We start from the raw sequence: 14,705 nt of genomic DNA, 5'->3' as shown, positions 1-14,705 counted from the left end.
TTAATGATGTTTGGTGTCTTGGGATGGATCTTCCATAATTTTAGCTTCCAGGCAGTTAAAGTAATAGTTTTTTAATTACTTGAAGATATCAACTGCCTGGAAGAACATTTCTGTTACTTCCAGGTTGTTGATGTTACAGTTTTGTGATCACCATCAACTAGAATTGAATGTTTCTTAGTTACTTTAACTCCTCAAGGCACTGCTGAGATTTGAATAACTTTAATAAGAAAATCATCCAGATAATAAAAACAAATATTTTATGTGAGGCAAATTTAAGGGATTTTAAAAAATCATCAAACAGATGAGAGTGATAGAGAAAAAAAGAAAAATCTAAATGCAAAACAGTAAAAAAATAATTTTTTCTCTTTTTTTGACGTTAGTGTGCTTCAGGTATACATTTTCTCATATTTTCTAAACTTTTGGAGTAGTTTTTTTCATATCTTCCAGGAATTTTACGTAATTTTTAATATCTCCCAGACATTTGTAATAAATTTTTCTGTTTTCCATGTCATGAAACCAAAAGCCTGGAAATACTTCTGGAATATACAAAAAAAAATGCAATGCCTATATATGAGCTCATCAAATGCAATTAAAATACAGGGTCCGGCAAAATGATCTCCCACATTTTGCGCCGTCACTGAGCCCGAATCACTAAAGAGGGAGCCAGCTTAGCTCAGTTAGTTAGTTGTGGGTTTCAAATTTTAGAGCTACAGGTTCAGCCTTAAAAATAAAATCAACTGGAAGACCCGGAAAGTGTTCGGACACCTGAAAACATTGCAGCTGTAAAAGAAGCAGTTGAACGATCTCCTAGACGTTCAGCTGTTAAACATGCCTCTGCTTTGCGTTTGTCAGGTCGTTCTGTGAGAAGAATTTTGCACACCGATGTGAAGTTCCACCCATACAAAATGATAATCGTGCAAGAACTTAGTTGAACGGGACTGGGAAAATCGCCGAGAATGTTCCAATGATATTCTTCAAAACGTCCCACAAAATGCGCTTTTAATAACGAGTGACGAGGCTCATTTCCATTTGTCTGGCTGTGTGAACAAGCAGAATGTTCGCTACTGGGCACCAGAAAAACCGCGGCAGCTTCATGAAAAGCCACTTCACAGCCAACATGTTACCGTTTGGTGTGCTGTTGGTCCTATTTTTTTGAAGAAGGAATGGTAACGGTTACCGTAACTGCTGATCGATTTGTCGACATGCTACGTAATTTTTTGGAACCAAAACTTAGGGAACTTGAACATCCGGATGTGCGGTTTCAACAGGATAGGGCTACAGCTCATACGGCGAGAAGGACAATGGACCTATTAAGGGAAATGTTTCCAGGACGCGTAATCTCGTTACGTGAAGACGTTGGGTGGCCTGCGCGTTCACCCGATCTTGCTCCATGCGACTTTTTCCTTTGGGGCTACCTGAAAGAGAAGGTTTTTCAACATCATCCCCGAACCATTGACGAATTGGAAGCAGCAATACGCCAAGAAATTACAGGAATATCGCCTCAAATTACTGCTCGAGTAATGGAAACTTTCAGAAATCAGCTTCGAATGTGTGTCGAAAGAAATAGTCGCCACTTGAGACTCTAATGAAGAGAAGAAGTTCTCAGAAGCTCACTGGAGAAAGTCTGGTGAAGTTGGCATTAGTGATGCTTAGCATATTCACAATAGAGCTTAAAATTCTTAATTGAAATTCAGAAAACTAGAAAAGGGTTTTCAATAGACGAAAGCTTTTAGAATTGACCTGGAGTTCCAGAAGCTATTTCAAACGATAACAATCAAATTATTATCCAGATTCATAGATGATCCAAGCTCATCAGAGCCTTTTTCAGAACAACAAGTTTATTCAAGCTTCCAGACAGAATTCTTCTCATTCTGAAAAGACTTCAATTGTGTGAAAGTAACTGATTTTTTTTTTAAGTTAGCTAATTTTAACTTCCAAGCACTTGAAGTCATAGCTTTCTAACTACTTGAAGATATCAACTGCCTGGAAGTAACAAAAATGTTCTTCCAGGCAGTTGATGTCACAGTTTTGTGATTACCATTAACTAGAATTGAACGTTTCTTAGTTATTTTAACTTTTCAAGGCCATTGCACTGTTGAGACTTTAATAGCGAAAAAAAAATCATTTATGTGCTTTTCTGATATAATTTACCAAATTACAATGAAAAAGCATAATTTTATTGCAATTATTCATGAGTCCTGAGGTAGAGTGAGAGATATGATAATGAAAACTATTTTATTCGAGGCAAATTTAAGGGATTTCAAAAAATCATGACACAGATGAGAGTGAAAAAGGAAAAAAGGAAAAATTTTATGAAAAACAATTAAAATAAGGTGATAGTGATAGAAGAAGAGAGTGATAGCATTTCTATGTCTTCCAGAAAATATCTTTCAGGATTTTAATAGTCTTCCTCTTTTCCATGTCTTGAGACCAGAAGGAAAGGAACTGAAATTTCTGGAAGCATATAATAATAAGTTGAAGAAGTCGTCCAATCTTGCAGTTATAAGCGAGTTAATAGTTCAATGAGTAACTGAAAGTATTCCGGTCATCCTACACTAAATTTATTTAAAAACCATCAATACAACATGTTTGGGGCATAGAATATGTTCATCATCAGGGTTAACGATAAAGGGGTTAGGTCAAAGAAATTGGATCCGAAACATGTTGGATTGATAGTTTTGAAATAAATTTAGTGAAGGATGACCGGAATACTTTCAGTTACTCATTGATATTACAATAAATATTTAAAAAAAATGGAACTTATCAAATGCCTGGGAACATTGATTAATTTCGAATCCTCGAAAGGCATTATTAGATATGACAAATTATTGGTAACTCTTGTGAATTCCAGACATTTCAGGTTATATTTTTAGGTATCAAAGAGATTTCACAAAATGTTCCTTATTAAAATGAGAACCTTAAATTGATTCTCACAAAATACGAAGTAAAAGAGAGAATTAGCACCAAATAAGACTAAAAGGAACTAAAGATTTCATTGAAACTTTTTTGGTACTGTTGTGACATAATACCCATTGAACACCGAAAATTCATTATCTGATTTAAAAGACCGCTCGCTCCTAGGCACCTCGTAATTTCGCAATAAAAAAAAATGTACTTAACAAGGTGCAATCTAGGCGTATGTGACACTTGGCTAAGCTTTAACAATAAAATTTTTCGAATGAAAGTCGTTTTGGTGATACAGGAACTCGGTATTGGCTAACTTAATAAAAAAAAAATTAGATTATTAAAAAGATTACGTTAAAATGTGCTTATTTGGAGCTAAGTTAATATTTCCATTCGTCTTCTTCTTAAAGCTTTAATTCTAGATCTTCCATTGCTATAAATGATCCGGATAGAGAAAGTTAATTAGGCATAAATAATACTTAAATTTATCATAAAATTAGGCAAATATTAAAGTGAAACACAAGCCTATTACGTCGCTCTTTCCCAACTTATTAACAAAAAATGAACAAAACATTAAAGGCAAACATTCTCACATAACGTGTCTCATTAAAAACTGAACTGAAGAGAGGCACGTGCATTGTATATGAAGATAATTTAACTGTATAAGCGTTCTAAGTAGTAAAAGTGAGCATGATTAACTTCTTTAAAAGCTTGAATGGGGCCCAATTAGACGAGATTTTTCCATGTGTGTGTGTGTCGCAATGTGCTTTTATGTACCATGAAACCCGATGAAGATTGCGACATTTAGATAATAATTTTATTAATATGATTACTACAAAGGCTAAAAATATTCACTTTAAAGTATGTATAATAAAGAATATTTTCACATTACTTCATCTGCTGGGTGTTTTCTGTTTCAGTTATGAATATTAGATGCTACATTGTGGATATTCTAAATATTACTTCATCAGACCTTCTCCAGTGAGCTTAGAACTTATTTTTTCTCTTTATTGGTGTCTAGATAGTAAAATGGTCTTAAGGAATTTTTGTGACAGAAAAACATTCAATTCTAGTTGATGGTGATTTTGGTGTGGTTATTGATTGAAGGTGAAAATTGTTACTGCTAAATTGTAGATATCATTAGTTTCATCGGAATTTGATAAACTTGAATTTTTTGTAGGAAATCCACTGGAACTGGAACACCATGAGGTTACATTTTGGGAATATTCTTGTTTTGGGATTTACAGCAATGTGCAATTAAATAAATATGCGCCAAGCCATAACTTAAATTTAAACCTCAATAAATCCTGATATTTTTGTTTGGTAATAATTTGAAATTTTCTTATTAAAAATAGCGTTGTTCCTTTTGTTAAAGAAGCAAAAAATCTTGACTTAATTTTAGATTCATTTTGATACTTTGAATCACATATCATTACTAAACTCTAAATAAAGCTGGGGTAAGAGTTGTATCTCATTGATAGATTTCATGGATATTCTTTATGAAGGAATGATTACAGAAACTTTGTGCGTCATTCGTCGTGCATCTATCCATGCTTTTTTCCTTCTTGTATCCAATAAGAATCGATTGTTTCTCTTTGTCTGTAACATGAGTCGTTTCATTACGTGGTACTCTCCCACACATACGACATAAATACTCGATTTTAACTGTAGTAAATTTTACCTACTTAAAATCTATTTTTTAAATGGATCAATTTGATTACTAATGTCTGGAAAATGAAATGCCTGAAATACCTAAATTGTTTTTTTATTTTAAATTTATTTTCTGTCACTCTCATCAATTAACGGTGAGTGATATTTCTTTAATTTTGTTCCAAGCACTTAAGGAATTAAGGAATAGTTGTGTTTCCCAACGATTTGAAATAATTATTTATATCTTCCAGAAATTTTGACACTATTAGAAAATATAGAAAATTGAAAGCCTAAAATACTTAAGGAACACACGTCAAAAAACCGGGAAAAAAATATGTTTCAATTGTTTCTTATTTATTTTCTGCTTTTCTTCTCTGTCACTCTTATCTATTTAATGATGATGTGTTTCAAGCTCCTGGACTAATTTTTTTTAGACGATTGAGATGATTTTTCACGTGTTTTAATTTTTTGAATTATTTTTTTTTCCAGGCATAAATTTCAAGCTCCTCGGCTAATTTTAATCTTTTTCAAGTTATTAGGGATTTTTTGTGTTTTAAGCTTCTGAATTATTTTGTATTTTCCTAGACAGTTGATTTGTATTTTTTCCAGGCAATAATTGAGACCAGACAATCTTTCTCTAGTCTTCTAGCTCCTAGACTAATTTTTTTTAAGTTATTCGAGTAATTCTTGGAATATTTGGAAATCCCTTGAATTTGCATGGAATAAAAGAAAAATTTAATTTAAAAACATTGGAACAGTTGAAAAAAACTGTTCTCTGGAATATATAAATTATTCGATATAATTAATGGACAAATTTGCTCCAAATGCCTGGAAAATGTAGAAAATTGGAATCCTAAAATGCTTGAATTAAAAAGAAAACCGATAATAAATTATTTAACTCGAAAAATTCATCCATTATCCCAAAGATGCTGGTCATGCGCTTTTATAAAAGGCAAAAAACACAAAATCTACAGCATCGCAGAAACATTTAATAAAATGACAAAGGTTACATGTTTCGCTCGACTAGAGCATCATCAGACCATAACATAGACAAAACACCTAACATATGATATGTGATGGTGTAGATTTTGTGTTTTTTGCCTTTTATAAAAAAATAGAAAATTATGTTTTTTTAGGCATTTAAAGGAATCTTTATTAACGTTTTAAAATTAACTCTTTTATTAAAACTTAAGTATCCATTAAAAAAACCATAAAATTTAGATAAAGTAGCAGGAAATATGTTAAAAATAAGTCAATTTGATTATTGAAGAAAAATGGATTTTTCCCCAAAAAATGCCTATACCTCCAAAACTACTCAAAATACAAAGTTGAAATTTTGTGTGCATATTCTCTGAATAATTTGACATCAGACCTATTTTGATAATTTTTGAGCAAATACATGCTTGAAATTTTGTACACATATTCCTTAAACAATTTGATTACACACATATTTCAGCGTTTTTTAAAAAATGGCACAAGAATATTGACAAAAAATAATTTTTTTAAGAAAAAAATGCCACCAGAGGCCTATAACTCAAAAAACAGCCAAAATCGAATTTTGAAATTTTGCATACAAGTTCCTTGAATAATTTAATTAGACACTAGTTTCAGCGAATCTTTCAGGCATTGGAAAGAATTTTTAGATCTCGATTAAATTGATCCATGAGTAAATTATTATGAGTACATTTTTATATTTTCCAGGCATTGGAACGTAATAATTATTATATATCTTCAAACAATTATTTTAAGATTTGTGGTCTGGGAAACAGGAAAAATAACCTCAAATTTCTGTACTACATTAAAAAGTATAGTACATAAAAGCTATTCCAAAAAAACACATAAATGGTGTTTGATGTGTTTCAAGCTCCTGGACTAATTTTTTTTAGACGATTGAGATGATTTTTCACGTGTTTTAAATTTTTGAATTAATTAATTTATTTTTTCCGGGCATACATTTCAAGCTCCTCGACTAATTTTAATTTTTTTTCAAGTTATTAGGGATTTTTTATGTTTTAACTTTCTGAACTATTTTCAATTTTTCAGACAGTTGATATGATTTTTCATGTATTTTAAGTTCCTGAAATATTTTTTTTTTTCAATACCTGTAAATAGGTCAATTTTTATTGCTACATCTTTCACTCAGTCAAAAGAATCATGAAAAATTGCTATGTTTTTTCATCTGATAAACTATGCCAAAAAAAAAACACATAAATAATGTTTGATGTGTTCGAAGCTCCAGGACTAATTTTTTAGACGATTGAGATGATTTTTCACGTGTTTTAAATTTTTTAATTAATTAATTTATTTTTTCCAGGCATAAATACCAAGCTCCTCGAATAATTTTAATTTTTTTTCAAGTTATTAGGAATCTTTGATGTGTTATAAGCTTTTGGACAAAGTTCCTGGATTAATATTTTATTTTTTCCAGGCAGTTGAGACTATTTTCTATAGTCTTTTGCTCTAGCTCCTTGACTAATATTTTTTTTTTAATTATTCAAATAATTTTTGGACTTCTCCAAGCAGTAAAAATTATTTTTTTGTTTGTTTTAAGCTTCTGGACCAATTTTAATTTTCTTGTAAGTTCTAAGGGTAATTTTTTAAATTTTCCAGACAGTCAAGCAGATTTCTTCTTATGTGAGATGATTTTCCATGTGTTTAGGGCTCCAGAGACTTCCAATACTTGGAGAACATCGGGTTCAGAATTTTTCCTATCTCAAGGTTATTCTCTAAAATCTTTATGCCATCTTCCTTGCCGCCTTTTAACGTTCAAACATCTAGAAGAACTTTTTGGTATGTCCCAATTATGTTGTTTTTTAATCTAGTTTTAATAAATTCCGGAAAGACATGAAAAAACCGCTTTGTAAGTCTGGAAAATCTGAAAAATAAAAGGCCTAAAATGCTTGTAATAAAAAAAACATGGAATACCTGAAGGACACTTATGTTTTAATTTTTTTTTTTTAATTTATTTTCGGCGATTCTTTACTGTCCTTCTTATTGGTGATTTTTTAATTAAAAAGATTTGAATTAAGAGTAAGTGAAATTTTTTAAAATTTTGTTCGAGACAAATTTTTAGGGTATTTTAAATAATTTCTCATTATATTAATTTAACATTTAATACCTTCTAGGAAGTTTATTTCATTTCCAGGTTTTTGGTCTCATAGCATGAAAAATTATTTCAAATTCCTGGAAAATAATTAAAATTACCCTAAGTGTATAAAAGGCAATCGAAAAACTACCCCAGAAGTTTGAAAAAAGATATAAACAACTATTTGCAAATCTCTTGATTTTGCATGGAATAAAAGAAAAAATTATTTAATACCTGGAGAACAACAACATGGGCTTTAGAACGTTGAAAACATAAAACAAATTTACTCCAAATGCCTGAAAAATGTCTTGAAAATTGAAATCCTAAAGTGTTTGGAATAAAAGAAAACCGGTAAGAAATTATGTCTTAATTGTGTTTTATTATTTATTTTCTTAAAGGCACTTAATTGTATCTTTCAGGCATTGGAAAGAATTTCTCTAAACATTTTTTTCTTTCATTCTAGGCATTTACCGTCATTTTTAGATCTCGATTAAATTGATCCATGAGTAAATTATTATGAGTACATTTTTATATTTTCCAGGCATCGGAAAGTAATTATTATATCTTCAAACAATTATTTTAAGATTTGTGGTCTGGGAAACAGGAAAAATAACCTCAAATTTCTGTACTACATTAAAAAGTATAGTACATAAAAACTATGCCAAAAAAACACATAAATAATGTTTGATGTGTTTCAAGCTCCTGAACTAATTTTTTTTAGACGGTTGAGATGATTTTTCACGTGTTTTAAATTTTTTAATTAATTTTTCCCGGGCATAAATTTCAAGCTCCTCGACTAATTTTAATTTTTTTTCATGTTATTAAGGATTTTTTATGTGTTTTAGGCTTCTGCACTATTTTTTATTTTTCCAGACAGTTAATATGATTTTCCTTGTTTTTAAAGTTCCTGGACTAATTTTTAATTTTTTCCAGGCAGTTGAGACTATTTTCCATAGTCTTCTGCTCTAGCTCTTTGACTAATATTTTTTTTAAAGTTATTCGAGTAATTTTTGGACTTCTCCAAGCAGTAAAAATTATTTTTTTGTTTGTTTTAAGCTTCTGGACCAATTTTAATTTTCTAATTAATTTTAAAGTTCTAAGGGTAATTTTTTAAATTTTCCAGACAGTCAAGCAGATTTTTTCGTATGTGAGATGATTTTCCATGTGTTTAAGGCTCCAGATATTTCCAATACTTGGAAAACATCGGGTTCAGAATTTTTCCTATCTAAACGTTATTCTTTAAAATCTTTATGTGGTCCTTCTTGCCTCCCTTTTAACATTCAAACATCTAGAAGAGCTTTTTGGTATGTCCCAATTATTTTTTTTTAAATCTAATTTCGACAAATTTCAGAAAAACATAAAAAAGTGCTCCATAAGCCTGGAAAATTAGATGCCTAAAATGCTTGGAATAAAAAAAAACATTTATTACCTGAAGGACACTAACGTCAAAAACCGAGGAAATAAATTATGTTTTGATTATTTTTATTTTTTAAATTTATTTTCGGTCATTCTTTACTGTCATTCTTATATCTGCTTCGTGATTTTTTAATTAAAAAGATTTGAATTAAGTGTACGTGACATTTTTTAAATTTTGTTCTAGACAAATTTGTAGGGTATTTTAAATAATTTATCATTTTATTTCAGAGATCTCACCTAATTTGTATGTTTTCAAAGCATTTGAATTCGTTTTCAATATCTTCAAGGACGTTCATTTCATTTTAAGGTTTTGGGTCTCATAACATGAAAAATTATTACAAACTCATGGGAAATAATTAAAATTACCTTAAGTGTATAAAAAGCAATCGAAAAACTACCCCAGAAGTTTGAAAGATATAAACGACTATTTGGAAATCCCTTGAATTTGCATGGAATAAATGAAAAATTTATTTGAAAACGTTGGGTTTAGAACGTTGAAAACATGAAAAAAACTGTTTAAAATCTCTGAAATATATAAAAAAACAATCAAATGCCATTAATGGACAAATTTGTTCCAAATGCCTGGAAAATGTAATGAAAATTGAAATCCCAAAATGCTTGGAATAAAAGAAAACCGGTAAGAAAATTATGTTTTAATTGTTTTTTATTATTTATTTTCTTAAATGAATCTTTGTATCTTCCAGGCACTGAAAAGAATTTCTCAAAAAATGTTTTTCTTTCATTCCAGGCATTTAGCGTCATTTTTAGATTTTGATTAAGTTGATCCACGAGTAAATTATTATGAGTACATTTTTATATTTTCCAGGCATTGGAACGTATATCTTCAAACAATTATTTCAAGATTTCTGGTCTGGGAAACAGGAAAAATAACCTCAAATTCCTGTACGACATTAAAAAATTCCTTAAAAAAGCTGAATAGTTTAAAACAAATTGAGAAGATCTAAAATGATTGGACTATAATAGAATAAAGTCTATTTGACATCTAATGGACAAAATCATTGGCTTGGGAATTTGGAAGATATATAATAGTAAGCTGAAATGCCTAGAATACGTAGAAAAGATAACTAAATTTGATAAGCAATTTTTGGGTTTTCCTTTAAAACCTTCTTATGCACTTCGGTAATTCTTCCATCAAACTCCCTCATCTTCTTTATTCAATCTATAAAAAAAAAGCTTAAATATGATCCAATTAGACGAGAATGCCGCGACATTCAAATAATTCATTTCACAATTCACGTTTATTTCCTAAACGCACCGTTACTGCAATTCAATTTTTATCAAATGTAATAAATCTGAAATGAGTTCGACAATCGCCAGTATTTTCTCTTAGGTAATAATTTCTCTCTATTAAAGCCGCTAAATCCGCGTCCTTGATCGTATTTTACAATTCGCGATTGCGGTTTGTGTGTACCGGGGACAGATTATGTTTCGCTAAAAAAATTTTTTTCTCTCGAGGGTCTGTCCCGCTGGGGAGTATTCGCACAAAATTCGGACCCGTCAGACAAAAATGCTTGTAACTTTGGTTGTGTTTGGGGTAGAGAAACAATGTTTACTTTGTTAAAATCTAGAATTATGGGGCTACAAGCAGGTTATTTACAAATTTTGATTTGTTTTTTTATTTAGGACTAGGACGCCTTTAAAGTAAAAAAATGTTTTTGCGTCGCTTTCAGTCAAAACAATTCGATAGAAGTCGCAATGGTTCTTTGAATGTTATGAAATTTAACGGGTCGATTAGAGTTCACCTGCAGCTTATCTGTCTAGTTTTTGGTTATTCTTAGAATACGGGAAGTATTTTTTTTTGATGTTTAAAGATTCAGAAATGTGTGATATTCTAGCCCCTCTGACGATTTAACGGTACCTTTGCGGAAATAGTGGGTCACAGACAGCATTTTTCTAGTTTTTTTCTGTGTAAAATTTTGATGGTGCTAAATTCTAAAAAAATTCGTTTGGGTTAATTAAACCTGCATCCTTTCCGAATAAAACGGCCGATCAAGTATAACGCTATCATTTATACAGGGTGAGCACTGTTCAGTTGAAAATACCCTTTATCACACTTTTTTTTTCTACTCTTAATAACTTTTTAGTGGCGCCATCTAGAGCCAAATGGCTTATGGACAGTTTGTAGTCTGTAATAAGGAGAACGTTTTCCAATATTAACCGTACTTCGAAGTAAAACCGTTTTTAAATTCTGCATTTTTCAACATTTTTACACTTTGGAAATTAATTGTGCGCACCCTGTATGCCGTAAATGAACCAAAACTAATTTAGCAAATGCGCCATTCATTTTACTATAACATACTGAAATTTTATTTTTTCCAACATTTTTACAAGTACAACCCACTGCCGCGTCTCCATGGCAACGAAAACGGCGATTTTCGTTAAAAAGAAACACCCTTTTTATAATCAAAATTTGACAACTAAAACCGTTAGGAATCGAGCCAGCATTGATGTTAATGTGTTCCTAAAGCTTCCTACTATTTTTCCATGTACAAATCATGAGTTAAACATCTTTTTTTATACCCTAAAACATCGTTGGAAAATGGTCGATTTTGACGTCTATGCCCGATTTTAATGGCGTCTTTTACGAGGCGGTTTTGACAACATTGCGTCAAAGTGGATGAACTGGCTTGGACTTGCTTCCTAATTTCATTGATAAAATGCTTAAAATAGCTCAAACTTCCTGGAATATGTATGGAAATATTCAAAAGACTCTGGACAATCCGAATATATGCATAACTTTTATCAAAACTTGTTTTTTTAGCCGTGATAATGCGGCAAAGCTTTGACGTTTTAACAATTTACCGTGTATTAATTATTCTAATATTCACGCGACACAGTGACCATACAAAGTATTTCGCGAGACAAAAATCTAATCGGGATTTAATGTTTTATTATTTTACGTGAGAATATTTTTTTTTTACTTTTTTCTTATTTGCTTGATTTGATGAAAACTTGGTATTTAGGGTTTATTTAGCAAACAATCATTAATTTTAATTTTAATTTTTTGAAATATTAAATTTTAAGGTCACGTGACTATCAAAACTCTGTTCCTATTGGTCCGATCTGATTGAAATTTGGTATTTGGGTTTTATTTCGTAAATAATTATTGATTTTTAAAAAAAATTAAATATTGAGTATTAGGGCCACACGACTAACAACACTTTTTTTCTATTCGCCCGATTTGATTGAAATTTGGTACTTGGGTTTTTTTAGGATAAAGCTATTGAATTTCTACAAAGTTTTGAAATATTGTGCATGAGTGCTTATGCCAACTGCTATGTATTAAGGCATACTTAAATTAGAACGGAGCTCTTATCACATCATGATTCTTTGAAGCATGATACCCCAAAAATCGTAAATTCAAAACTTGTAAAACATATACTTGAATACAAACTTTGGACTTGAATTGTATTTAAAAACTTTCCACTGATCAAAATCAACATTTCTACTGGTCCCAACTGATCAAAGTACTTATGCCCTTATTTTCATCGTTTACATAGCATTGACGCTTATAAAAAAGATCGTTTAAGTTTAAAGAAAAAAATAAATATTACTGAATCCTCTTTCACAACCTAAGATTCTACTTATAAAATGTTTCTTCACTGAACATTCGAAGACTATATATTTCACCCTTATGCCTAAACAGTATAAAACAATGTAACAAAAACAACTCTGCATTTACCTAATAATATCCCAACTGTCTCCTCTAAAAACTACACGACTTTCCCAGTTTATTCCCGAATTTAACTATTCACAAAAGACCTACTAACACGCGTGAAAACCTCCGAACGACTGAAACCCGAATCTGGATGCACTAGAGTCCAGACAGGCTGCACTGAATCCCAATAATGTGTGCGGAAGCGTGCAAAGAGAGGGTGGATCTGTGACTAATTATCTTAGGACCATTGGCGTCCCTATTTATCGGGAATTTCTTTCGTATAGTATGAGTATGTGAGGCAATGAGATGTTATTTGATCTAATAACCTCTCAGTCCCTATCGCTAAAGAGAGTAAAGGAAATGATGATTTTTTTTTGGATGTAAATAGACAAATAAGGCAAGGAATACACGATTTACTGAAGATTTAGTATTTGAGATAAGATCAAGACGCTGGTATAGTTAGTTAGACTTCGAAATATTTTTTTTGGCTTCTATGGTCACTATCTGAAAAATTCCAATGGTTTTGACTTAGTTTCTATGCTATATGTCCCATTTTTGAGCCCAAAAACGACGTCAAAAAATTCCTCTTTTCCAATTTTCAACGTGCTCTCATTCCCTTAGTTTTGCGAATATCCTTTTATAACCCGTTAATTTCGTGATGTATGATATGAAAATAAGACGATGGTATATATCTTAGGTCTCTCGCTTTCGATTGTTAGTCCCAAGAAGCTTCATCACAGCAAAGAAATGGTTATATAGAAAAAAGGAAAAAGTTTAATTTTCATGGTAAAATCTCCATATAAGCTTGAGATGCCAAGATAACAATAAAATGATTATAACCTCCACAGGGCACATTACTCTTAATATGGGAAGCACCGTTCAGCATTCCCATACTAATTAAATCACCTACTTTTTACCCAATTATTTCTTATAGCATAGAATCCAATCAAGATCTATAATAGCGGACCCAAAAACGGTCATTCTCGGGAAAACCTACTACATCGATTTATCAGCAGATAATTCGATCATTTCTGTGCGGTTTCACTATACGGTCGCATTAAAAGAGCGTGTGTACGCGGCATTTTTCCCCTCTGATCAACCTTTTCAAAATTAGACGACGTCGGTGAACGTGCTTACCATATAAAAGCTCTCTTACTATATATTTTATACAACAAGAGAAAGGTATTTAATGAACAACAATCCGGCAAAAGAAGGACCGCCGGCACGTCAATTACCGGAGGCTTAATGATCTTATGTGTATGTATTCACTTTTAAGATTTATTCTGTCTTTGGACACATACCGGGAGTTTGACACGTAAGAGTCTATCAACTTGTGGTGTATTGAGTACATAAGCTCTCGGACTATGCCGCTCAGATCAAAGAAAATTGATTATAGGTTGCTACAACTAAGATTGAAAAAGGTTTACATTTGAATACGTACTATTTGTATTGAAATATATATGGGCTTACCTATTTAGGCAGAAATCGCTCCTTTAGTTGTCCTGCTGGATGAGAAGCCTGCCCTGGAAAAAAAAACGTGGAGTCTAAAAATTTCCATTAAGTCCATGGTGGGTATTTAAAAAAAATATCAAAACTTTTAAGGTCAAATTAATCATCACCAAGAGATGATATTCAAAGTATCAATAGCTTATTCTATTTAAGTCTCATATGGAATTTTTCACGAATACATAGAAACTGCATTAAATTACTGAAGGTCGAGGTAAATTTGTATGTACGAAATGACATAGACCATGATGATTTTTTTTAAATTTTAGTTTATGCATGAGAGATGGACCCTGAACCCCGATAAATGTATGAATAATTTAACGGTCTTTAATGCAAATAAGTGATTTTAAAAAGTGTGATATTGACCATATCATTGAGCCTTCTATTAAAATGAGTACAGGATTTTGAGGTCTTTGAATTTTAGCTAAATTGACATTTTATTCCAGGCATTTGATTTACTATGAT

At 31.2% G+C, this 14,705-nt stretch overlaps 1 protein-coding gene across 3 annotated transcripts in view; it reads right to left on the bottom strand.

Annotated features, from left to right (window-relative positions):
• LOC126743659 (storkhead-box protein 1) overlaps positions 1–14,705 on the bottom strand; it is a 109,720-nt gene that overhangs the window by 66,733 nt on the left and 28,282 nt on the right. Inside the window, exon 2 of one of the 3 annotated variants that reach the window (XM_050450860.1) lies at positions 14,205–14,257. The exons of 1 other annotated variant lie outside the window; for it this stretch is intronic. The gene's annotated coding sequence lies outside the window, so the exon portion shown is untranslated. Of the gene's footprint in view, positions 1–12,758; positions 12,778–14,204; positions 14,258–14,705 lie in introns of those variants that run through there. One more of the 3 variants, XM_050450862.1, reaches the window with a different exon arrangement.

Source organism: Anthonomus grandis, chromosome 13 (assembly GCF_022605725.1).
Source record: "Anthonomus grandis grandis chromosome 13, icAntGran1.3, whole genome shotgun sequence".
In the NCBI taxonomy this organism is placed as follows: Eukaryota; Metazoa; Arthropoda; class Insecta; order Coleoptera; family Curculionidae; genus Anthonomus; species Anthonomus grandis.
The sequence above is the reverse complement of the archived record's forward strand: the minus strand, read 5'-3'. Positions and strand labels throughout refer to the sequence as shown.